The sequence below is a fragment of the Calidris pugnax genome, unplaced genomic scaffold (genome assembly GCF_001431845.1).
Source record: "Calidris pugnax isolate Ruff unplaced genomic scaffold, ASM143184v1 scaffold44, whole genome shotgun sequence".
NCBI lineage: Eukaryota > Metazoa > Chordata > Aves > Charadriiformes > Scolopacidae > Calidris > Calidris pugnax.
Window position 1 is genome coordinate 9,212,029 of NW_015094506.1, and position 22,003 is coordinate 9,234,031.

Sequence of the window (22,003 nt, forward strand, 5' to 3'; positions counted from 1 at the left end):
CATAGGTATTGTCAAAAGAGACTTCTGGTGAAAGGGAGAGACCTCCAACTCACACCCCAAAAGAGGGTAAGGCTGTGGCATGAATGTAGGCACCAGAGAAGCCACCATGTGAAAGAGCTCAGGCACAAGACCCATGAAAAGTTTCAATTGGTGTTTGTATCTTTCCAAGGCCCCAAGGTAAAATTAGCCACGAGATCAAATCAGTAGAAGAGATTTCATTAGCACCAGTGCTCAAGGAACTAATCGCTTTTATTATTTTTACAAGATGTATGAAGAAGAGAAATGGTCTTTTCACATAAGAAATGCTCTATCTAGTAGTGAGAAAAAAGGAAGTAAATGGTAAAATGGTGGTATTGTAAACAACTTTGTATTTCTTTTGTATGTGCTGAAAAGAAATAAATTATGTCATACAGTTGACTTTGTAATGATTTTTCATTAAACAGCAAGAAAGGATATTGCCAGCCTATTCTCTCTTTCTTTCCAATTCCTGTTTGCCAAAAAAAGCAGAATGAAAAAAAGCAAAGGCGGCATTCATTAGTACACAACTTAATAATAGCCTTCTATGCATTGAATGGGGACTGCTACTTGCATTAGTATGGACGACTAAGGGGAATGCATAGCTGAAGGAAAATAATTTTTTTTAAAAAAAGTTGTTGCAAAGTATACAGTGAGAACTACGGTAAAAGCATAAGAATCCCATATTCTACACAAGAAGAGAAATATTTTTTTTTTTTATTATTTTAGTCCCGTATCATTAACAATTGTGTTAATTGTTAAAAGGAATGCTGTTGCCCCAGCACCCATGTGGTAGCACGTGGATCACACAGATTTTTAAGGTAATCACAGAGGAAACGAAACGTTCAAGGAAGTTAACAACTCTGCACCTGAGTTTTGTGGACATTGAAAAATGGCAAATTCCAAGGAAGATTTCAGTGATCCAATCTAATACGCAGCTTCTCACGTTTATTCCACCAGTACAAGCCCTCTCCAAAGACAGAAAAAACAGTATATATAGGAATATCCCCATTGATGATTTATAGCATCTTCAATTACATGCATTTGGAGGATGGGATTTTTCAAGCTTAAGTTATAACTGCACCCGTACGATATATCAAGGAATCTCATAGAAAGCAAATCAAACTTCCAGATGAAGAACAATACTGCCTGTCAACAAAAACAGACTTGACAGAATTTATAGATGCACAAAACGTTGCAGAAAACAGAGGACAGACCTAAACTAGAAAACAAGCTTTTAAAAAAATTAACGTTAATTTCAGCAGTTTTAAATGGTGCTGTGAAATACTATTCTCCTCTCTTTAGCGACTAGTATTACATCTATTTTAAGTCATTGAAAGAAATTTGCTTAACGTATAATCACAACAGAGCATACACCCAGCACTGTTTTGTCTTCAGAGAGCAAGAGAATAAATGGAGCAGGCAGGCTGCAGAGCAGACACTATGCTTCCTTCAAGCTTATTAAACTTCTATAGTGAAAAACAGTGCTTTAGCACACAGCAGACTAACCTTAACAAGCATCATTTCCAAGGTGTGCTATTTCTTTGTAAAACTGTGTCTGTTCTCCAGGAAGCTCCACACCAAGTTGCTGCTGTTGCTCACATCCAACTCCTGCGCATTGTTCACATCAGCAGTTCCTCAGTTAGGGTCCATGCGCTGTAAGACAGGGCGTACTTACAAATAGGGTCACCAGCCCATGGGATATTCAACTGCTGCAGGTGAATCACAACCTAGATACATGTCATGAGCCCCTGAGAGTGAAACTTTGGGAACAGCTGTTATGGTCATAAAAATGAGAGCAGTAGTCAGGAGGGCTGTGGGCCTAATGCACCAGCAGCAGGCGGTACGCAGTTCCTTGACTAAAAAAGGCAAAGAAGATAAAAGAGGTAAAGCCCTGTAGAATATGGCTCATTTCCTCAGAAGGCTCACTTTTATTTTCTTAAACCATGTGTCTAAAAATTGAAAAAAATATGTTTGTATCAACTCTGCCACAACAGTCTGTAAAAAATGAAATTCAGTTTTCTTCTGTCCACTTTCCCCTCCACTGACTTGATTTAGACAGACTGATCTGCCTTACTCATATGGGACTACCATGGCACAAACCTTGTCTTCCCTGGGAAGGAAAACCAACTCCATCAACAGTGATATGGTTCAAAAGGCAATTCAAGGTATTGTGCAAAAGCACCTCCAAACCACAGCCCTTCAAAACCCCACACCATCATTTAGACATCATAACACTTCAGTTATTCATGAGCAAAGAAACCAACACAGTGTATATACGTGGAGGGGGTATCGTCGTCCCCAGCCTGTTAAAACAAGGAGGCTGCAGGACCCGTCCCTCCCAGTGTCAGGCACAAACCATAATGCAAATGGTCCCTTCAGACACCTGGGAACTGCCATAACTTCACTCTAAAAGCTGTTGAGATGACAGTGGCAGGGAGAGAGAAGGCAAGTCCACCCAAAGTTTACCTAGCTGACTTTGGAAGCAAGATTGAAGCAATATTCAGAGTGATTTGAGACTGACTCAACGCAAAATAGAAGGATGCATCAGGAGTGCAATATGCTAATAGAGCATCCCTTTTATTTGTATGCAGATGCACAGAATTATAGGCATAAAGACATTGGAAAGCACCTGAAAGAATGTATTTTCTCCCTATAAAATATTTATGGCTGATCTAATCTTACATTAAATGTTTCTTAATAATGGCAAACATTTGAATCATTATAGTGAGTGAATTGCTAGGGAATGCCATGAACTAAATGCTTAAAACGTAGAAATTACCTTTAAGTCATCTTATTTGAATGAAATTATAAAACAGAAGATGTTCTATTCATTATTTTATGTAGGTTTTATTATAATAAACAATGCGTTTTGGTTTATATAACAAAAGTATCCTAATTAGATCTTTCTTAAATAGATACAAGTTTATTAGTTAATGTATCCCGGGTAAACCATTCCAGCTAATGCAGCTATCACAGCTAATGCCGTGTTTTAATTCTTGCCAGTTGCTAGAGGAGTTATATATATGCACAGCATGGAAGCTTATACTTATGCTTCTTTGACTGCACATAACAAACAAAGGACATTCAAGTAAAGACAGACGGTAGAAAATTAAGGATTTTAAATCTCAAACTAACCTACATTTTCAGTAAGAAAAAAAAAACATGGCATGATAAATAAAAGAAGTACTTTTGCATTTCCTGGTTTTAGTAGGCAATTTGATTTATATCTCTCAAGTAAGACACAAGGAATACTTTGTTTTTTAAAACTGGCACGTTACTTAGAAGCCAGAATTGTTTATTTAATTGTGATAATTGTCTTTTAATATTCTAATGCATGCTAAAACATTAGAAGCTTTTCCTTGCCTTTTCTCTTTCCCAAGAATGACTTTCCTTACGAAAGAGATAAATTTGTCCAAACTCCCTTCCTTCCAACTCCTTTCTGCCAACACAGTTTAAGTTAAAGAAAACCAGTGAGAAAAAGAAGAGGAGGAGAAGCATTTTGTTTTAAAGTGTCATCACTTATGTTACAAATTCACAGGTATCAAAGTAAATGAAGAAGACCAACGAATTATAGATGAGATCAGCCAGTAATCAATCCCCACTCCCACTCCAAGAAAAAGCTGTAGTTCTCTTCAAAAACACTGATCTAAATACTGAACGTGGTTCTACATTTCCTTATTATGAGCACTGTATCTTTTTGTCTTTTAACACTGCTTTGGCCTGATTTCTGAAGAAATAAGGCTTAATGAGATCACATTTTTTCCAGATACAGTGATTCTATTAACTTGCTGGCCAAAATCCACCAAATCTGGGTGCAGGATAGTGATCTCAAGTCTAAACAGTAGTAGACGTATTTTATGATTTCAATAGCTTAGTGTGGTAAGTACACTCAGTGCACCTTGGCATACAAGCCAACATCTCCTCAAATGCACAGCCTGCTGAAAACCAACAGTAAGCCCTGTCAAAAAATCCCAAGGAGAAGATTTTGTGTTGAACTACTTCTGTTTTCTCCTTGATCTTCCTTTTAGTGGAAAACAGCTTTCCTGAAATTTTGACAATAAAGAAAATGGTGAAAGAGTAGTTCTTCCACCGGAATTTTAAAGACAAAAATTTTAAAGACAAAAATTCACCTGGGCACTCTGGAATCTCCATTGGAGTTCTAACATGTCTCGTTATCACATTTCATGATATAAGTATTATATTTATCACTTATTCATGATATAAGTATTATATACATAAAACTATATTTTACATATATGAAGACGTATATATACATGTGATATATTGAATGCATAAATATGTTGAATACATGCATACATACTAATATGCATATATACATATATATATATATACACACATGCACATAAATATGCACCAGTTGAAACATTTCATTTCTTAACCAACAGATCTTCTGTTTGTACTATAACATAAGAGTTTAGCATTTCTAGAAACAATCAGATTTTTGAAACCTCTGTGAAAGGAAGCTTAAACCCCAAAAAAACCACAGAGCACTATTATGGGTTCTTGGAAAATTGAAAACAAAACCACATGCCAAATGGATTTTCCTTGTGAAAATACACACACATAAGTTTGATACGCACAAAACCCCCGGAACTTGAATAGTTCACAACCCAAAATATACACGGGGAAATGTAATCCACATAAGTGTGTAAAAGCCACAGACCCAAATAGATAAGGGAAAGCAAAATTAGTACTGTTCCTCATCACGTTATACCTTTAAATTGTCACTCACCAGTTTCAGAAGCAAGCACTTCATTGCCAGTTTAAGGATAGTTACTTTTCTGCATTGCATATAGATATAACGTAATACTGTTCAGCTCTCTCAAGCCATTGGCCTCAGGTAGGCAACTCCCTTCTTCCCCCTCTTGATATACTGTAATCTCACTCTGTGTCCTCTCTATTTAATTGTAGCCTATACAAAAGATGGACTGTCTCAGCTACTACAGCATAGGAAAATATAAGAATTTGAAGAAAAAACAGGTAACAATATGAATCATATTCTATTTAGATATAAAATATGAATACATAAAGTAATATAAAGATTTTCAAAATCCAGGTTACAGTAGCAGAAGCAGTTACATAACAAGATACTTGGCCAACAAGTTTTGCACCTTTTCATTTTTTTACATTATTATTTTTATATAAAAATCATTGTCCTCTGAAGACTTCAAACTCCTATTCAAGCAAATGACACCATGTTGTATGTGTAGACTACACAGATTTCATTCTCTAAGGTGTAGTGTACACCTGACATATCTGATAATCAGCAAAACTATTTATTTTACACAAAGTATTGAGATTATTCAATGGTGGTCTGAAAGATTTTATGTAGGCAACTATAAAAACATTTTTATTAGAATTTAATCAAATATTTCAGTTTTGAAATGAGGATATGAGGAGAGGTTTAGGATGAGGAAAATATGAAAAAAATATACACAATTTTAAAGACTGATATCAGGAAAATCTTACATGAGTAATATAAAATGTAAATTTCTGTAGAATTAGGTAAACACTATGACTACCTCTTTGGATTCAGGACCCATTTATGAGATGTGGTTTGTTGTAAAAGGATAAAGAATAATAGAGAACATGCTAAAATAGAAACCTTTGCTCAGTGTTTAATCTCCTCAGCTTCCTCCTCCTTATAATTGCACAGTACAACACACCCAAATAATGATAGGAGGTATTATCGCTTTTAGTATAAGGGGTTATAATTTAGCAACATGAACACTCTGTTAAAATTCAAGAAATTTAATTTGTGGTATACCTAAATAAAAAAATCTCTGCTTATGAAAATAGCATTAGCAACCATACTACCCAATTATGAATCATGGGTTACACATTTTAAATAGATTCCCAAGGGTAACAGTGCTGGTATAGGAAAAACTATCACCATGAAAAATATGATCTTTCATTTGTCCCTAAAAAAAAGTCAGAAAATTATTTTTTTTGTGTGTGTGTTAAAGCAAAATGAACACGTGGTATGAGTACATTTACCTTTCCGTGGGCAATCCATTTCTTCCTCTTTTTCTTTATATGGAGAAGTCTAAAGCAATATTCCACCTTGATCCCTCTGTCTATTTTGATCACTTTTTCCTAGACAGAAAAATAGCAGAAGTAATGAACCGAAAAAAAAATCACAGATCTCAAATTAAACACCAGAGACCTATTTAAAATAAAAAAGTTATCCATTTATCACTACAAATTTGGCACTACTGTGCCAATATGGACTAGAATTTCAAACCCTGTGGTCAATGAAGCATAAAATAGATTGTCAGAAATACTGTCTGATATATGAATCCACTGAAAAAAAAATGCTTGAAAATACCTAAGATAATTTAAGAGACTCCAAATTGGTTGAATATACCTCTAAAAAGTCTCTACACCCCTTTCTTAGTTCATAAAGCACTTTCTCCTAGGCGACCATTTCATAGAAGTAGTAAAAATAAGCTTCCAATTTCTACATTTCAAAATGCTGTACCTTTTTGTGGTAAGCCAAAGCACTTCTTATCTGGAAACTGTTTACCCTGTGATACAAACTAATAGCAAAATAGTAAGCTTTCCCTCACACTGAAGCCAGCTTCTCAGAAAATTCAGGAGGCCCTCTGTCACAAAGCCCATGGTGTGCTAACCATGTTGTATGAAGTAGAACATTAGTGCAGAAAAACACAACTTCTTGTCACGAAGAGACACACTGAAATGAATTTTTTTGTGGCACTAACTCAAAATAGAATTAAAAGAGGACTTAAAAAAAAAATATCATATTCCTTATATGCCAGTTGAAAATAATCATCCCTCAGCACACATCTGAATTTTGGTCAGCCTGAATTCTACCATTCTGTATTAAAGCTCATTAAGGATAAAGCTAGCTACTCCAATTCACGATGATTCTCTTACCAGCTTGGCTAGATAACCTCCTTAGGCCTACTTCCAGGGTACCTGCATAAAACCAGTTAAATGAAGTGCTGTGTACCCCTCTTATTTGCCATTTTGGCTGAGATGGTTTTGGCTCTGCTGACACTGTTCCATGGCTGGGCTACTCTTTTGTTTGCGATAATCCTTTCGTTATTAAACAAGGATGTTGCAGAACTAAAAAAAATCCAACCCCAAAATAAGAGCAATTGTGTAAAGAAGGAAAAGGGTAACAAATATCTACCTAGCATTATGCATTCACTTCTACCAATAATGATTAAAAATAGAGAGTGTTTAGCAAGCTTTGAGTTCCTTTTTATCCTCACAGTTCATTAAAAATGATCACAAGCTAATCTGTTGATACACTAAATAAGGACAAAGAAAATCTATATATTCTCACTGTATTTTTCTCCTTTAAGAATAAATAGAATGGAACAGAATAAGATAAAAAGATTGAAGCATGCATGGAATTATCTTTTAATAAGCCCAAATTCATAAGGAACAAAATAGCAGCTGCACTCATATTGAAAAATTTCAGTGTAGACTCAGAATACACAACTATGGCTTCTTTCAAAACACTGACAGTCTCCAGCACAGAATTCCTGAATTTTGTAAACAATCTCTCACCTTTGTTTCAGCCAGTGGAGATGAAGGGCTGGTGAGTGAAACATACAACCAGGCTGCAAAGAAATTGGTGTCACTGTCACAGAAAGATGGCAATAATCCAGGATTGAACGAACCCTGCCTCTTGACACCAGCACATCGAGGGAAGTGTTATTTGCAGCTGGAAATGGGGTCTGTCTGACTGCTTACAGAAAAATAGCTGATGGTCAGGCAGGAGGATGGTAAATTAAATGATTTGCCCCTTTCATCGTGCAGTTACCAGAAGGCACTCCACACGTCAAGCTTTTTTTTTCATATTTCCCCCACTTCTACCCCAATGCATTCAGTCCCTGTAATCACACAATCCCGACAATGCTGTGGTCCAAACCATTTCCCAGATAAGGAATCAGGAAAGATTGGGTTTGGGGTTTTATTTCTTCACTGAGCCCAACTGGTGAAGATCTGGTAGCTTTCTGCATTATTTACGGTGATGCAGAGGTAGGGTTGTAGGAAACAAGATTAATGTTGATTTGAAAGTCTGAGAGGCAAGCCAGGAATGAGTATCCCACTGCAGCTTGCAGCCCATACTCAGTGGCAAAGGCATCCAATAATTCTCAGCAGTAAGCCCCAGGACTGTAAATATAATGGCAATCTGAAATCTTCATGAGTTTCCATTTAGTATTCTTACATCGTGAGTAGAAACACGATATTTACCAGTGATTGATATCCAAGGAACATAATCTGTCTTAAAGCAGGTTATTTATTTATACATGAAGAGTCCTGCAGCCCTGCCTGGAGACGGAGCGGATGCCCTGTGAAATGGAACTGACACGTTTGTATGCGCCGTACTCGGTGCCAAACTGTGACCTTCTATCTAAAATTCCTTAGGTGGTGCATCTTCACTCAATCTTATGGACAAAGCAATGGCTTACTGATGTTAGTAAAAGAGTGCAGCCAAGAACTTCTGTCTCCTCCTCCTAGTTCAGATTCCTTCACGGCTGGGATTCTTCTTGCACACAAAAACAACCGGCAGCATTTAAAACATATCTTCTCGGTTCTCGCTGCTGTTATCTGCAAACAAATCAAACCATGAACTCAGGAACACCATGCAGATGAGCATGCTCAAAGGCAACTCTTACTCTTTTGCTTGAACAGGAGATGAAAGCATATTAGCAGCGTAGTGCAATGTTCATTATTTGTATGAAAGGAAAGGTGAGGGAAGGTAATTTATGAATATCTGTAGCCAACAGCATTTCAAAATTATTGGCTGCTAAGAGGGTAACTGGGTCCATTCCGAATAGTAAAACTTTGTTATTTAAAATGTTATGACTTTTAGATTAAGGGACAATTCCTCAGTAAGTTCCTAAGCAAACTGCACTAGTGGCAAGGATTCACCCTGAGTTTTCTATTCCTTTGATGAAAGCATCTAACACAGAATTCCCACGCATCCCTTCTCAACATACGAAAGGGCAATATCCACAGAGATGTTGTTGAGGGTTATTTGTTAATGTTTATAAAAAATACTTCAATGATGAAAATAATTATATAAATTCATATTCATATATGCCATGTTATCCTTCCATTCAAAGTTCAGAAAGTTGCAGATCTGAAAGGCAGGAAAGTCTTTTCTTTCTGCATCACAGTAATTCCTGGGAGAATCACAGCAATAATTAAAATAAATAAATAAATAAATGATTTAATCTTGAAATATCTCAGACTTCAGAAACATGCCAGTCTACCTGAACTCACATTAATATATTTGGCACCTATGAAATTACCATCAAGCTCCTTCAGGGCATGCTGCTGTATGGGGTGTCTTTATATGCACATCTTCAGGCAAGGACTTGATCTCCCTGTGATTGATAGAGGCACTTACCGCAACAGAATCATAATCAAGACCGGGGTCCTCTGGAGAAATGAGAACAAATAATAATGACAGTAATGCTTTAATATCCTATTATGCAAGAATCATCTCTGCTTTCTTGTAACTTAACATTTTTTCCCCTACAATTTACATCCATAAAATGTTGAGGCTAACTGGTAACACTATGACCACACTGGTCTTCTGCAGAATACCAGCTATAATTAAACAGCAGCATGATGAAACAGCATATTCATTCAACAAGTCTGTTGGGTTTTTTTTAATATAAATATTTCTGAAGTTTAAAAACTTACCTACTAAGCAGAAAGGAGAAGCTTGAAAGAGCAAAGGACAATTTTATCCCTCCTGGAAAGCAAGAATCCCAGCATTTCAGACCACCACTGTATGTGCTTCTTGAAAACGGATGCATTTGTGAATTCTGGAGGGACAGGGGGGTTATGAGAACCTGCAAAGATTTTTGTGTCTGGAGGTATGTGAAATGTGTTGTTTTGGGCCAGCGTGGAATGGCAGAAAAAAAGCTAGTGAAGAAAGGCTGGGTAAGAGGCTGGATTTAGAACAACAAGGGAGGTGAATTACTGGGGGCAAGGGAGAAGCAGTTAACACTGATGCAAAAGAATTTGCACTTCTCTCAGATCTGTGTTCATTCTGGAGTTTACGGGCATGAGAGGCTGGGAAAAAATGAATCTTATTCCACCTTTGGATGCTAAGCATCTTGAACAGAAGGGAAAAGAGGAGAAAAGGAAGCAGTACAAATGGGCATGGCAGACTCTTACATGCAGTAGTAAACAGAGAGAATGCAAGAACAGCACATCCTACCAAACAAATCAGATTATTTGTTGTCTGTCTCCTCCTCTGAGGTCCATAAGACACCCACGTTCCCTATCAACCCCTGCAAAATGCAGGCAAGACACAATGTTTGATGAAGATAAACTCCAGATCTTTCAAAATAAAAACATACCAACTAAACAGATAAATATTATATGGCAAGGAATATCTGTACGGTAAACAATTCTGTTGATGCAATGCAATATGTAATTTTATTTGTTGATTTTGGAAGAACATGTTTGTTCAGAGCCTGCAATAAACAACCAAATGTTCTTTCATCAGAAAGCACAAATCAACCAAGTTAGTTAAGAACTATTCTAAGAACACTTAATAGTATCCAGGTTCAGTGACTGATTTTCTATTTTAAGCAGGAAGAGAGGTGCAGCACAAACAATCTGCAGGATAAAAGCCTGACAGCAAAAACTCCACACATACCAAAGAAAATAACATGTCTATGACAGCTACAACAGCAGCAATTTTCAGCTTCTTACACTACTCATGCAACGCACTTTGCAGTCATCCCTCTTGCATAAATCTGTACGTTATAATTTTGCGTTCCAACGGATCAGTTTGTATACTCCATATCTGCAAATGAGCCAGATAATACAGAATGTGAGAAGTGATTTGTGCTATCAGTGACATCAGGAGTTTTGCAGCTGTAGTTATTAACAGATATTTTTTCATCCAGCAGCATCGACTAAAATCAATCATTCTGATAACTAGGCATGGCACGAGCTGTCCGCCCTGTCATTTCAATCTGATTAATCACACATACACAGACCTTTACCTTAAAGGAGCAATTGTTCACATTTAATCACGAAGATACATTCAAGCATACCATCACAGATTACTAAATTTAAGTGCAATTTATGTCTTATATTTTGGCAAATACGTTTATGATAATATGGCTTTGGCATATAGATGTATTGTTTCATTCATTTTACAAACATTAAAATCTAAGCTAATGTGTTGTACTTTGAATCATTTATCACACTAGATTTACAGCTTTTGAAGCTTCTATTATACACATATCTTTAGCTGCAGCTTTATCCTAATAAACCAGGTACTGATAAATTATTAGTTATTATGTCTTCTTCAGACTGTGTGTGCTAGACGGTAGGTATCTTCTTCATCATAGAGGAAAAGTGACTTCATTTTACCTGAACAGCCTACATTTTATTATCCTTCTTTTGTTTCAATTTTCCTTTTTAACCTTGGAACAAAGCACAGCTTTTCCCTTAAGAGTTATGCAGCACTTGTTCTTTCTCCTTTGGGTTGTTGAGTGGGTTTTTTTTAATTTGTTTGGTTTTTCTTTTTAAGAAGAAAGGCATACAAGACAGTCCTTATGCAATCAATCATAAAACTCTACAAGTCAAAGCAGACTGCTCCAGCAAAAACACACTGCTATACTAAGAACAAGTCGAATTTGAGATCTGTCAAACCGATAACACATTTGACTGTGCTAGAGACACCCTACATTGCAGATACACTTTTTGATTAGGCCTAAGTGCACAAAAGCATTCAAGTGTCCCAGGGTCCACCACTATTCAGCCAACCACAGTGGCATATGCTTCACTTTCAGCTCAGAAGTCAATGAAATATAAGTATGTGCTGAAAATTTAGAGTAAGTCTAAGTGTTCTGCTGATACAAGTGTACAAACCCCATAATCTTTGGCTCTGCTGCTAAATTGAAGTCATACGTAGCAGATAACTGCATTATTTGCTACGTGTATCCAGCAGTGACTCCTTAAGCTTTTAGATTCTTCAAAAGTATAAATTCACCAAAATCTCACAATCTGGTATTTTTGTGAAGACACAATTATTTTATTATTTTTTTTTTTCTATACTAGATAACACTTATACTTTATAATAGGTACTTTTTCAGACTGTTGCACTTGAATATATATTAATTGCCTGATTATCGCTTTTAGTTTTTACGTGTAAATAAATACATTTTAAAAAATTTAATAAATATTCAAATAAAGCAAAATACTATTAGTCAAAAAATATAACATAATGGATATAAACTGGACCTTTCCTTTATTTTGTAGCCCAGTGTGCAGGAGCCCCCAAACAACAGGCTGCTATTTTGACTGCTACCCAACCAGGCTCTCAGAAAATGACAGGTTAGATAGGTTGACAAGCAACTGATCAGTTGCAATAGGGGAGAATACATTCTTCTGCCAAAGAATTTTGAAGAGAAAAACCAAAGTGTTGGAGGGAATCTGAGAGTTGTTTATGTTTAAATAAATTGCAGAGATCTAGATTCATGAACAGAGTGCAAGTAATTACTCAAAACCACACAGTCCATTTATTTCTTCAGTCCTGAACTGGGATATAGAAGGATATTGCTTTCTACCACGTATCATGCACCAGCAGTACATACATTATAACACTTCCAGAGGTTCAATCGTCATTCAGTAATGCAATCAACAGCAGCTAGGCAGGATGTAACTGGAGTGTAATCGCCACTAGAAACCTTAATGTAAGTGCCCCTTAAGATACAGAAAGCTGACTTTTCAAACCATTCCTCCTCATCACACCCTAAGAACAGTTGTTAATTTTATTGTACCCACCCTGTAGCACAGCAAAACACATGACTTTGGTCTTGATGTTGCAATGCACCTTTATCAAGTAGAAAACAGGTACCAACAAACTGCACAGCAACCTATATTTTATGCTAAGTACCTTACAGGGATATATACTAAGCAAGTGATTTTGGGTCTTTGTTAAGCTCTAGAAAAAAAGATTAAAATGAGGATTTTTGTCCATATAGCCATATACAAACGGGGAATCCAGAAAATGCAACCACAGATCAGAACATTAGTCCATCCAGTATGTAACCCATCTCCACAGCTGCTAGAATCAGGAACATGCAAAATACCTGTCATTAAGTAAATGAGGATACTATTTCCTCAGTCACAGGTTGTGTCCACGCCATTGTCTTTAACAGCTACTCATTAACCAGTTCTCTGTTGATTTTCCAATCTCTTTTAAATCAGTTTGTACTTTTGACCTTCTGAAAATAGTAGAGATGCATTCCACAGTTTAAATTCTGTACTTCCAGGGGAAAAAAACCTGCTGGGTGGTTTTTTTTTTTTCTCCTGTCTAAGCCTACTAGCTCATAATTACACTGGATTCCCCTGGTTCTTATAGAAGATGGTGAACAGCTAGTCCCTATTTATCCCTTTTGCAGCAATCATCTTTGTATTCACCTCTGTCACTGCACTTCCCACATATGTAGCTCTTTTATGCTTAAAAGTTCCAGCCTGTTCAGCCTGCCCTCATATAGAAAGTCATCTAGGTACACTTTCTTGGGTTTTTTCTTAAGATAATTTGGCAAAGAACTTGATAAAAAAATAGTCTAAAATTCAAAGTGAGAATTACGTTTCCCTCTTCAAAAGCTGAAAAGCTTTGTTAACTATTTCCCACTACATCCCATTTTATGCATTTAATTTATTTTCCGTACTCTACCACAGCAGCACTCTGGAAGAAGTCTTTCAAACATTTGGAATTTATCACCTTACTGGTTTACTGAATATGCTGTTATGAAAAAAAGGCTAACAAGAACTATCAAAATCATCTTTCTGAAGACAAGAAATTTCAGCATTTTTTAATTTCACCTTTTAAAAATGTTTTTCATGCCCAGATTATTTTTATATTTTCTCCAACATTTTTGTGTGAAACAGGTTGATACAATATTGCGCTCAGCATTTCAAAAGCCACTCCTGCCACTGATATAGAAATGCATACTGACAGGTTTTGATTTCTTCCTTATTCCAACTCCTTATGCCTTATGCAGTATCCGTGACTTTTTACCCTGTAATTAGAAAACTGACCTGTTCTGACTGATGGCAAAAAAGCAAACAATACAGAATACAGGAAATGACAGCTCTCCCTCGTTACTTGAGATTTCACAGTTGGTCAGAAGCCTCTTAAGTTAGAGTTTCCTTACGTAAATATATATATATATATATATACACACACACACAGAGGAAAGAGGAAACATGAGTAGCTAATTCTTCTTACCACACACAAAAAAGGTACTTTTTTAGTGAAGTGATGCATTTCCAGGCTCTTGAAAAGGAAAATTTGCTTTCATTATACAGATTTAGTTTAAAGAGTTGAATGCCACATGACATCATAGAAGCCAGGAACTTCAGTGGGCCTTTTCTTTTTTCCCAGATCATCAAGAACATCCTTCAAGAGAGGAGCCAAATAGGTATCCGTTAACTGGGTAGGAGGAATTTCTCTGAACAGTCAAATTACGTTATTGCCATCCAATAAAATATCTCTTGTATTTTCCTATGAGTAACATAATACAGCCAAAACAGAACACTAAAGACAAAGCAGAGGCTTTATGGATTATGAAATATGTTACTTACACAACAAAGGCCCTTGACTTTACAAGGAGGAATGAGCAAATTTGCCTGGTCATGATTTTCTTTGCTGACTAATTGGATTATACTGTGAGGATTTGGTGGGTTGTTTTTTAAATATGTTTTAACCGGCCAATGTATTCTCAAGATCAATTTCTGTTTCTTAATTTTAACTTTTAATAATAACAAAATCAAGATAAAAACCAATACAGTACATATTCTCAGTTGGATTAACCCCTTTTGCAAATTCTGGCATATGAATATAACTTCACCTGTAAAAAAACATATTTTGCTTCCTCAGAGAAAAGAAATTTACTGATAATTAACAATGTTTTAATCAACTACAATTTGATATGACCCAAAATGTAGAAGGAATATTTAAATTTTAAAAGGATTTCTGTGCAGGGAAAATTTAAAGAAAGAGTTTTTCAGAAAACTAATACATAATATTTCCCTAAATTTCTAACTGGAAAGGTCATTGTGAGAAACAATGAATAAGGCTAACACAATATTCAATATATCCATGCAAATAAGGCCTTTGTAAGACTATAATGTAGTTTTTCAGTATACTTTTCTGAATGTGCCCAATGTCAGGTTGTATCTATTTCTAACTCATTTCAGAAATAGGAGTACATTTCAGAAGCAAAGAGATTTCAGTTTATCAGAACTGAATCCGATACATTAACATGTTTTAAGCAAATAATTACCATTCTATTTCAGTCCAATGCTGATCACATAGACTCTATGGAATCCTTAGAGCTTAAACATTTTTTTTTCCTATTTAGTGTATTTCAGGAAGTCAACATAGTAGCCATTTTCCAAAAAGAAAGAAGTTGAATTCTGTCTGTCTGTGAGCTCTGAATTCTGTCGTCATGCCCTATCATACCAAGCCCCTTGACACGATTCAGAAAGGAAGGTTCTTACTGATTTAATACAATTACTAGGTGTAGAAGAAATTTAAACAGAATGGAGAAAAATTCACAGAATCTTTAATCAATATTAATAATGAAAGAAAAAAAAAGAGCTGATTGAAACCAACATTTTAAAATCAGGTCTTTAAGATACATTTTGTGCCTGTTGTATTATTAACTGATATGAATATACACCATAACCCCTACTAAAAGTCTAATATCAAAAAAGCCCCAAAACTGTATGGTGTTTTCTAACTGCTTTCAACTGTCAAGTGAGACACTGATGGCCAGATAGGTCTGAGAGCAAATATGAACTTTTTTTTTGTTTCTTTGTAATTTATTTGTAATTATGACTTTACCATAATTCAGTCTTGATAACACAAATGAAATCACGACACTGTGAATACAATATATTGCTATATAACAAGAAACATAGGAGCTGAGCAGGCATTTCCTTTTAGTTATGTAGCAGTGATATGGTCATAATTGACATTTTTGTCACGTTGCTGCATAAGTCCCAGTTTGTGCTGCATAAATGCACAGAAATTCACCTGCATTTCACCACTCTCTTCCCCTATCTGCCATTTTACTTTCTGGTCTCTTCCTCTCTGTCTTTCCCTTCCAGTCTTTCATCACATGTGAGAATCCAGTGTTTTTTCTTCTGCTTGTTGACAGGAAAATAAGAGGCTATAGTGTCTGTAGACTACGTGGTCCTAAACAGAAATCAGCAAAACTACAATCAACGTCCAGATAAGGTCCTCTAATTTCATTCGGAATGAAGCATAATTTAAATCACAACACTGCTAATGCTGAAGTTAAAAACAAAACAATATACACAATACACAGACACACAAAAAAAAACCCAAACCAAACAAAACACCACACCACCAGAACATGTTGCAAAATGACAGAATCAGATGTGATTTATGCTGTACGTCTAATTCTAATTTATATAGAATAGATTTAAGATAGGACACATCAGCCATATTAATATTCAAGTCTACCCCTTTAAGTATCACACAGTCACTAATCAGAGCTGAAGGGGACTGAGCTTTTCTCACAGTATTCATTCTCATTTTAAAATGACTTAATTTTGAACTATTTTATATTCAAAACACTTTTCTTTATCTGGCATGTAACCCCTACAGTTCAAGTAGTTAAACAAACAGCATCTAATTTGATATTCTGTAAAATTAATTTCCATAGAAAAGCTGATGAAAAACAGAAAGGTTTTCTATTTTATAGGTATTTCTAAAGCTTTTCCCCCAGAATTAAATCTTCACAGCAGCCTTCATAATCTTCACAATCTCTATAAATAAGATTCATTTTTTTATGAGGTAGAATGTATTTCAAAATACACCTCGTTGTGCTACTAACATATAAGCATATCTTAAAAAAATTAAAATAACACTTATTGAAAAGCAAAGATTTTATCAGAGAATTACAGCGCAATTGTGGTACCCAAAACCAAATGGTGCTCCTGGCACCACAACACTCATACATGGGCTCTGTTTAGAAGCAATGTTTGCTTCACAGAATTCTCACTTCTCACCCATTTGAAACTCTCAGCTAAGCTTTTGCATTACAACAGGCCCACTGAAGCTGCATCTACTGGATTTTCAAATCACCACCATTTACTGATTCCCTTGTATTTTAGTAGTCTTTTTTTTTTTTTCCCAATAATTAGATTCATAGAATCATAAAATCACAGAATCGTTCAGGTTAGAAAAGACCCTTGGGATCATCGAGTCCAACCAGCAACCCTACTCTGCAAAGTTCTCCCCTACACCATATCCCCCAACACTTAGTCGAAACGACTCTTAAACACATCCAGGGGTGGTGACTCAACCTCCTCCCTGGGCAGCCTATCCCAGTATCTGACCACTCTTTCTGTGAAGAATTGTTTCCTAATGTCTAGTCTAAACCTACCCTGTTGCAGCTTGAAGCCATTCTCTCTTGTTCTATCGCTAATTACCTGTGAGAAGAGACCAGCACCGACCTCTTTACAATGTCCTTTCAAGTAGTTGTAGAGACTGATGAGGTCTCCCCTCAGTCTCCTCTTCCTCAAACTAAATAGCCCCAACTCCCTCAATTACTCTTCATGAGATCTATTCTACAGGCCCTTCACCAGCTTCCTTGCCCTTCTCTGCACTCGCTCCAGCACCTTGATATCACTCTTGTATTGAGGTGCCCAAAACTGGGCACAATACTCATGGGGTGGTCTAACCAGTGATGAGTACAGGGGCACAATCACCTCCCTACTTCTGCTGGTCACACTATTTCTAATACAAGCCAGGATGCCATTGGCTTTCTTGGCCACCTGGGCACACTGCCGGCTCATATTCAGCCGCTTGTCAATTAGAACCCCCAGGTCCTTTTCTGCCAGGCAGCTTTCCAGTCACAGCTCGTCTTGTCACACTTGAATTGCCCAAGATAATCCTTACTTTCCTAGACCAACACTGGTTACAAAACAGAATTATTGGAATGCCAAGGGAGATTTTTTCTAAGTCCTATCCAAACATCTGGACTAAGGATTTTTCCTTTTGCATTCATGTAGAAATTTAAAGCATCTAGAAGGAGAGATAAAACTTATTATCACAAGATGGAAAGAGACAATACGAATATTTTAGCTATTTTTAGCATTCCAAAAGCAATTATTTAGTCTTTTATGTATACTGGGCCCAGCTTGAAGACACATCTTCCCATCAGCTTCACGCAGCTTTGCACAGGGCCCACAGGAGTGGTGAAATGGCCTCCCTTCTGCCTCAACCACAGCAGCACTCTGAAAACATGTTTGCACATATGTGCAAGAGAGAGCTCTTATTCATCAGCTTTTCTTTTGTTCACTCAAGTGACTCAGCAATACCACATTGCATTCAAAACAGTATGAGGGCACAGAATGAGAAAAGCTTGGGCCAATGCTACTAGAGAACAGAACCTCTGAGGATGGAGATGGCCATGAGAGCAGTTCAGACCAAACCTCTTCCCGCTGTAGCAATGTCTAAATTAAACCTTCCTACTCATCCAGTCCAGAAAAAGGAGAAGAAATTCACAATGCTGAGCTAGGGGGAAACTGAGGGAAGTGTGTTTTCAGGCAATCAATACATACGGCACTTATATTAAGAGCACGAATGGACCCTTGGCGTGTGTACCAATGCACACAGAAGAAGGGCCAGCTTGTCCCTGAAGTAACCTTTCAGATGCATTAAAATCTAATTGAATACATCTCCCCATACTTATCTCTGCTTCTGCAAAAAGCCAAGTTCTCATGGCAGGTGTGTCTCCCTCCCTACTTTTCCACATTACTTGTCAAATGACACACAGCCTTCACTGTGGCAGAAGGAACCAGCAGTGAGATCCTTCCAAATCTGGACAACAGACAAAAAGATCCTTCAATATGGCCTATAGTATTGCCATTTTGGCATCAATTTCTGATGTATATGTCTGCTCTCTTGAAACTCATCTATTTTACCCACGTTCTCTCCTTTTTGCTAAGTCTGCTTGACCAAAAAGCACAGCACTCCCTGAAGCCCCTTAAGACTGTAGGAGGACAGCAGTGACAACAGAATACATTGCAGAATTTAAATGAAAAAATAAATAAATCTTTTCTCTCTGAGCTTTTAGAGGAAGTAAGAATTCAGAAGGGAGAAAAACTGTGATACAAATAAAAGCACTTACTGCTTTTGAGCATGTCTTTTACCACATTTCCACCTTAGACTAATCTGGTCGTCATACTTCTGCTTTTCATTGAAGCTACAAAAGCCTCACATTCCCATTCCCCAATCAAAGGTGCAAGCCTGCATGGATACACTGGCACTCACTTTGTTCCATGAATTTGGACATTGGTAACTCTCCCTTCAGAAGCCTGTGATCAGTGCTATGTACAGCCTTTCTCACAGCAACAGGAGTAAATTATTTTAGGGGTTATAAAGCATTTGCAGAAGAGAGAGACTTTCCTAACAGCCCATGCAGCTGCCCATCTTAAGTGCATTCCTGTGATTCCACCCACAAAAACAGTTATGAGAGGTCAAGTTTTCCAGCCAAACCTCGTTTCTTCCACAGGGAACCCCCTTCTCCTGTTAGGAAACCCTGTTTTGTTTAAAAACAGCTTCTTCAACCTTTGGTTTCTCATGCCTTTGCTGTACCAACGTTTTCTCTTCAAAAGTTAGAAGTGTCTCCCTTTGAGTCACTTTTCCCATGCTATTTTGTTCCCTTATAGATTGTCTATTAAATTGTCAGCTCAGTCAAGAGGAGCAACTTTGTGAACAGTTGTAGCAACAAAATCACTCCAATGCCAGAGTTCCCTCCATATGCATATCAGTGGGGTTTATGTTATGCTTGTAAAAATTATTGGAGCTTTCCTGTATATTTTCCACAGAAACTGCAAAAAGACACATATCATGTAATCCAATAAAACAAATATATATCCTCCACAGGATGTCCCTTAACCCATCTTACAGTTTGACTGCTCTGGTTTTTATGCTGCTTTACACTTGTCATCAAGGTGGTCTAACCCTGTGTGCCATTGGGCTGGTGCCAAGTACCTCTACAAGCCACACATGGATGCACATAACAGCAACTTCCCCGAGACTGTATGCACCACTGATTAACAGGGATCAGTGCCCAAATATGCATAAGAATATCGAGAAGCATCTGACGACTTAGATTTCACAACATTTAGGTGATGACACTTCCCACCCACCTTCCTCACCTGTGAGAGATCAGAGCAGAGAAGCAAGGCTGGTTGGTTAGACCACATTGACAAGATAAATGCACGTCCTTGAAAGAGCCACAGTCTTATTGACGTCAAAAAGCAATGGATTGGGTCCCCTGTCAGACACAGAAAGCAGACATCTGCTTTGTTGCGAATGCAAAAAGGAATTCATTAAGTCAAGCATAGTCTTATTCCAAACCAAACACTATTAACATTTGAAGTGCTTAAAATTTTTAACTAATGTAAATTCTCTTCAAAGTCTCCTGATTTCCTGTGTTAAATAATGATAAATGTTCAAATCATGAATTTTATGATTCCTTATTATTTTATTGTTTAATTTTGTTGAGGCTTCTTGATACCTTCCCTGTGCTGCTCCCCCGCCCCTTTCTATGCATATCTCCCCCCTGCTGTGTGCATCTGCTGTGTCTCTCTCTCACTTGCTCTCTCCCTGCTGCGTACATCCACTATTTCTCCCCACCACTCCTATATGCATGTTTGCCATCTATCTCTCTCCCCCTCCTGCTGTGTGTATTCACTGCCTCTTCCCCTCCCCCAGTACACGCATCCATCCTGCATCTTCCTCTGCTTCTGCTGTGCACATAAGCCTTTTTTCAGCAACTCCTATAGGCATTCATGAATACCTTCCTCTGTCTGCCTGTCTTCCCTCACGCCCTCTCCTCTTTTACTCAGTCCCCCTTTGCGTATCCTTTATCTCTGCTTATCTTTATCCTTTTCTTCCTTCCGTCTTTTTGATATTCTGGTTCCTTCTCCCTCCTTATCTGCACCACCCTTCTCTCGGTCTCCCCTTTGTACCATTTCTCTCCAATTCTCTCTGATCTGTTCTCGCAAATTGATTCTACAGGAAAAATGTTCTGCTGTCGTTTGCAGAGGTGTGCCAGCCCGCATTGCAAACCATTCAGCACTGTGTCAAATCTAACGGTATCAGCTTAATTTGCAGAAGAATCTTTGTTTCCTACCAACAGGAACACAGGGTGAAGTCTCCCAAAACACTTTTGCTGTCCTTTTTTCCTCATATTACCGCACTATTGGGCTCACTTCCACATAAAGCAAAGCAGTTCAGGTACGCACACCCATCAGGTTCTTACTGGCAAAAGAAAAGGATCTCTTATGACACTGAGCTTAGCTGTTGGAATTTAGGTCACAACAAACTAGACACACGCACTAATTACTACAAAATAGCCAGATAGATATGAAATATTTTGGATGCTTATTGCCCTTGTGAAGGAGCAATCAGCAATCCATAGAACAATACAAAACTATAGAAACTTGGTTGTCTCTGCTTCCCCTCTCCTTGCTGGGAGGAGCAGAGGTTGTCAGAAGTCGTGAGGAGCAGGGTATTACAGGCATTGGTTCTGGCCACGCAAGCTTAGTCCCAGGCATCCCTGGGGATCCTGAATGGACAGATGTCCCTGTGGTGACCAGGCTGCATTGGATGAATTTTATGAGACAGGCAGCATCTCCCAGGCTGGTTGACCTTTTCTGGTTGGTGACTGCTCCAAGCTGCTGCTCATGATTGGTGTAGCAAGTCGCCAGACAAATGTTCTTCTATAAGTTTAGTTCTGCTATTTCTGCCAGTTACACGTTTTTCTTCATAACAACTGTCTAATTGTGTTTTATCTAACAGAAGTTACATCCCTAACAATTACATAGCAACATACAGGTCAAATTCTGGGCCTCCACAGTCAATTCGACTACTCTAGTTACATCAGCTCAGAAG

General features: G+C 37.4%; 1 long non-coding RNA gene across 1 annotated transcript; it reads right to left on the reverse strand.

The window, feature by feature from the left end:
* Nucleotides 1-10,359: 10,359 nt before the first annotated feature.
* Nucleotides 10,360-20,377, reverse strand: LOC106901130. Its single transcript, XR_001414249.1, has 3 exons — nt 20,263-20,377; nt 14,291-14,461; nt 10,360-10,846 (listed from the first exon to the last, which is right to left on the reverse strand). It is a non-coding gene; the product is annotated as an uncharacterized LOC106901130 (long non-coding RNA).
* Between the last annotated feature and the right edge of the window lie 1,626 nt (nt 20,378-22,003).